Source organism: Oreochromis aureus, linkage group 3, assembly GCF_013358895.1.
Source record: "Oreochromis aureus strain Israel breed Guangdong linkage group 3, ZZ_aureus, whole genome shotgun sequence".
NCBI classification, from domain to species: domain Eukaryota; kingdom Metazoa; phylum Chordata; class Actinopteri; order Cichliformes; family Cichlidae; genus Oreochromis; species Oreochromis aureus.
This window is the reverse complement of record NC_052944.1, coordinates 68825663-68830962: the sequence shown is the minus strand read 5'-3', so window position 1 is coordinate 68830962 and position 5300 is coordinate 68825663. Positions and strand designations below refer to the sequence as shown.

At 51.7% G+C, this 5300-nt stretch overlaps 1 long non-coding RNA gene across 1 annotated transcript; it reads right to left on the bottom strand.

Annotated features, from left to right (window-relative positions):
• Nucleotides 1–1258: 1258 nt before the first annotated feature.
• LOC120437430 lies at nucleotides 1259–3148 on the bottom strand. Its single transcript, XR_005611122.1, has 3 exons — nucleotides 2387–3148; nucleotides 1573–1688; nucleotides 1259–1491 (listed from the first exon to the last, which is right to left on the bottom strand). It is a non-coding gene; the product is annotated as an uncharacterized LOC120437430 (long non-coding RNA).
• Nucleotides 3149–5300: the final 2152 nt, after the last annotated feature.

Sequence of the window (5300 nt, the reverse complement as noted above, 5' to 3'; positions counted from 1 at the left end):
TTGGAGTGTGTAGTTAATGTGTTGTCTTGTGTAGTTAGTGTGTAGTGTTGTGGATAGTTTTGTGTTGTGTGTCAGAACAATGAGGCGACTGCTGTCTCCAGGTAGAAACAGCAGTGATACACCTGCTGCTGTCAGACCTGCAGGTATCAGGCTGTGATGTTCTCCTTTATAGTGGACAGAAATGATTTTTTTGGAGTGGCACAAATAATTTGTGTGGCATCTTATTGAAGAACAGCTGATTGTTCTGTAAATAGTTTGAAATGGTTATTTAAAAAATCAAGGTAAATGGATGCAAATAAATTTGTTGTTTGCAAAACTTGTGCATAGGATTTTAAAATTGACAATTAATATTTGCATTTAAAGTTATGAAATATGATTCATTAAAGATGTTTGTGGTTGTTACAGTAAAAATATAACTTTTTCTACTCTGATTTTATGGTTTTTGTCTGATTTTTAGATCAATTCTGGTTATACAGTATGACAAAATGAGAACATAACTGTAAATTCAGGCACGCAAGGTTGTGCTAAAAAGAATGATACCAAACAAGGCAAAGTAAATAGTTTTTAAAGGTAAAATGTGGAGGGAAAATCAAGAGTAGTAAAAAAATGGCCAATTATACCCTGGACCCCAGGGGGTTAAACGTTCTTTGTTTTTTTTTTAAAGTAACGCAATAGTTACTTTTCCAAGTAATTAATTACTTTTAGAATATTGTAACTCAGTTACTAACTCAGTTACTTTTTTGAAGAAGTAACTAGTAACTATAATTGAATTACTTTTTCAAAGTAACTTGCCCAACACTGATCATGACCAACTGGCCAATCCACCACCATTCGTTTATACCATTAAAAAAAAAGAAAAGCAATAAAACCCCATTGGCCCATAAAAACGAAAAATCACGAGCGGCCTACCTGGCAAATACCCGGCAAGCCCGATGGCCAGTCCAGCCCTGTCTACAACAAGTCTGCCCTGTGTGCAGACGGGAATATAAAAGCTGCTGTTCTGCTCAGCACACAGCTCGCCCTCGCCCTGTGCGCGGAGTCAAGGAGGCCATTTACATGAAAAGGGAAAGCCCATCTCTGAATAGAGGAGGGGGCCTAAGGGTACATCTGTCACCATCTTACAACGCTGTGATTGCAGCCATTCCCCAACTCTCTGTGAATAGTACTCATGGTCATTAATCAGTGGTCTTTGATCAGTGGGTTTTGGTCAGTGATGTTGATCAATGTTCATGACAATTTGCATAATTAAGATTAAGGAACTGTCACGGTCTGGCTGGCAGACCGTGGGGGGGTGTGAGGAAGGAGGACCCAGGTGCGGTGCTCTGTGTGTAAACAGTGCGTTTATTTACAGTTGTAAGGAAAATAACAGTAAATCCTCTGTGCACTCCCGACTCCCGTGACGTGTCCTTCTCCCAGTGTCAGTGTCCCTCTCCCCGCTCCTTGGTGTCTGAGCACCCCGTGCTCGCTCGTCCTCTTGTCTCCCTGCTTCTCCTGGGGATATGACAAACAGACAGCCATAAGACACACACACAATGCGGGAGGACAATCGTACTGACTGGCCGGGAGACTAACGTCAAGTCACGCAATGATCCCGCGTCGGAGAGAGCTCCACCACACTCTCAAGTAGCTCCTCCGACGAGGCCTGATCAGCTGCAGGTGTGACATGGTCTTCAGGTGTGGCCAATCACCTGCCAGGGCCACACCCACATACACACACACATATATAGGGAGAACGAGGGACAGCAATACAAAATACATATATTATAATATAAGTCCAAAACTGCTCAGGGTCCCTAGGTCGCTCAGTCCCAGGACCCTGACAGGACTGACGTCCGTTGTTCCCTCAGTGAGCTGGTTTCAGTCATTATGCAAATGTACTGTTTATAAGATTGGGGAAACCTGCAGTCAGCTGAGACTGAAGAAGTCACTTGGATGAGTGACGAAATGTTTCTTCCACTTAAAACGCTACGTCCAGATGAACAGATTCAACTTTTGGAGATATGAACAATATTTATTCATATTTATTTACAAAAATAAGAGCTTCCCTTTTTACACACTATGTAAAGTCCAAGCCAGTCAGTTTAATAGACACTGTAAAATGAGGCTGTAGGCTCTGAAAACTAACATGGGCTCATGTGTTTCTTCCTGCAGCTGCAATTTTGAAACTCTGACACACAGTCTCATCAATTCTGGGCAAAGACAATGTAGGAAAAGCCCAACACATCTTCTCCATGCTGCACATCTTTTCCTGTCTGTCAGTTTGAAGCCAGCTCATAGTATCTTTTTGTCATGGTCCTGGGTCGGTGACCCAGCGCTTTGTGTTACTATTATTAGTTTCTAGTCTATTCTGTTTTGTATTTGTTCTTTGTGTCTCCATCATCCCTACCTGTGTCTTCCCTCTGTGCGCTGTTCGGGTCCCCGAGTCTTGTGTGGTAAAACAGGCTGTGTGTTTCCTGTTTTACTTTGTAGATTTGTGTCTCATTAGGTTCATTAGTTCCAGCTGTGTTCATCCTCTCCCTGCTGTCCTCCCTCCATGTTCAGGTTTGCTACTTCTTGGTTTAGTTTCTCCCAGTTTAGTTCATCCTTAGTTCTGTTTTGCCATCCCCACTTTATGTTCAGTATCCTTAATAAACCACCCTCGCATCTGAATAAGTGCTGCATTTGAGTCCTCCTTCCTCACCTCACACGGCCGCTGCCCCGAGCCGTGACAGTACGACGCGACCACAAGATGGACCCAGCAGCACTTAACCCGTCTACAGAACTACGGGAGAACCTCATCGATGCCACACAAGAGCTCATCGACCTGTGGCTGGAAAGCCAGGATGACAAGTCCCAGCGCGCTATAGAGAGGCGGCTACAGCGTCTGGTGACCGGTCTCCCATGGCTTTTGGGCTCGCTATATCCATGGGAGCAGGAATTTCTTCTTTTGGATTTAGGACTTCATTCCCCGTCTACATTCACTTTCGAGCAGCCGGATGCGGTGAGTGAGCAGGATGCTTTGACTTCCCCAGATTCTGGGACTTTGTTTTCTGGGGCTATTCAGAGTGGGATGACAGACAGTCTGTGTAGATTACCTACCTTTGTGGTAATGGACCCTTCCCAAGTGGGTGTCTGTAAACCTTCTGTTAAACCTAAAGACTGTGTCTCTGCCTCTCCATCCGAGCCTGGACTTTAGCACTCTACAGCTCAGTTTTGTGTTCAGCCATTAGCTCCCCAGTCTGTAGCACGGCCATTAGCCTCCCTAGGAGCACAATTACCTGTTCTGCCAGCCATTCAGCTAACGTCACCACTAGCATCACTACAACCCACATTTCAGTCCGTGGTTCAGTCACAATTTTCACTCGCCCCTCTACACGAAGCTATGCCCATACACCCCTTAACGGACTGTTTTTCCACCGCTGTTTCTGAGCAGGGAGACAAACTGTGTCACAATGGACCTGTTCCTCTACCGCTGACAACATTAGAGACTGTTACTCGCTCCAGGGCTTCCCCAGAGGCTGGGTTACAACCCTCAGCTAACTCTGGACCCCTGGAGGCCAAGTTGTCAGCTAGGGACTGCGCCCGGCTGTCACTGCCTGAGCAGGGTCAGTGCTCTGCGCAGCTGCAGCCCTCTTTATGTGTGCCAGAGGCCCACGAGCCTGCTGGTTTTGTTTCGTGTGTGCCAGAGGCCCACGAGCCTACTGGTTTTGTTTCGTGTGTGCCAGAGGCCCACGTGCCTACTGGTTTTGTTTCGTGTGTGCCAGAGGCCCACATGCCTACTGGTTTTGGGCCTGTTTTCGCTGGGGGGACCGAGGGGCCCATCCAGCCTTCGCCATCATCAGCAGCTTCCGCTGAGGGGGCTCGGGAACCGCTTCAGCCTGCTGCTTTCGCTGGGGGGACCGAGGAGCCCATCCAGCCATCACCATCACCTGCAGCGGCGTCACCTGCAGCGCCGTCGCCTGCAGCGTCACCACCTGCGGCTCCCACGCCGTCGCCTGCAGCGTCACCAGCTTCAGCGTCGCCTGGTTCAGCCTCCTCATCCACTTCAGCACCGTCTGCAGCAGCAGCTTCATCACGGCCTGCAGCTGCAGCACCTCCACCACCTGCGGCTTCCACGCCGCCGCCTGCAGTGCCTCCGTCTGCAGCGTCTCCGGCTTTCACGCCTCTGCCTGCAGCGCCTCTGTCTGCAGCGCCTTCGTCTCCGGCTTCCACGCCGCCTCCTGCAGCGCCTTCGTCTCCGGCTTCCACGCCACCGCCTGCAACGCCTTCGTCTCCGGCTTCCACGCCGCCGCCTGCAGCGCCTCCGTCTCCGGCTTCCACGCCGCCGCCGGCAGCGCCTTCATCTCCGGCTTTCACGCCTTCGGCTTCCACGCCTTCGGCTTCCACGCCGCCGCCTGCAGCGCCTCCGTCTCCGGCTTCCACGTCGCCGCCGGCAGCGCCTTCGTCTCCGGCTTTCACGCCTTTGGCTTCCACGCCGCCGCCGCCTGCAGCGCCTCCGTCTCCGGCTTCCACGCCGTCGCCGCCTGCAGCGCCTCCGTCTCCAGCTCTCACGCCACCGCCGTCTGCAGCACCACCGTCTCCGGCTGCAGCGCATTCACCTACGGCTTCCACGCCTCCGCCTGCAGCGCCATCGTCTCAGGCATCCTCACTAGCTGCAGCCTCTTCGTCTTCACCAGCAGCTGCAGCGGCTCCATCACCGCCTGCACCAGCATCGCCTGCAGCGCCGCCAGCTGCAGCCTCTTCATCTTCGCCAGCTGCAGCCTCTTCATCTTCGCCAGCTGCAGCCTCATCATCCTTGCCAGCTGCAGCCTCATCATCCTTGCCAGCTGCAGCCTCATCATCCTTGCCGGCTACAGTTTTTGCTTCTGCCTCCGTGCCTTCGCCTGGGCCAGCTTCAGAGCCTTCAGCATCACCTGCTTCAGCTACAGCTTCGTCCTCGTCTGGTCCAGCCTTCGTGTCTGCATCCTCGTCTGGTCCAGCCTTCGTGTCTGCATCCTCGTCTGGTCCAGCCTCTGTGTCTGCATCCTCGTCTGGCCCAGCCTCTGTGTCTGCATCCTCGTCTGGCCCAGCCTCTGTGTCTGCATCCTCGTCTGGCCCAGCCTCTGTGTCTGCATCCTCGTCTGGCCCAGCCTCTGTGTCTGCATCCTCGTCTGGCCCAGCCTCTGTGTCTGCATCCTCGTCTGGCCCAGCCTCCTCGTCGGCTTCAGCGTCGCCAGCAGCATCATCATCGTCTGGCCCAGCCTCCTCGTCGGCTTCAGCGTCGCCAGCAGCATCATCATCAGCATCTTCATCAGCCTCACCCACGCCTGCAGCGTCATTAT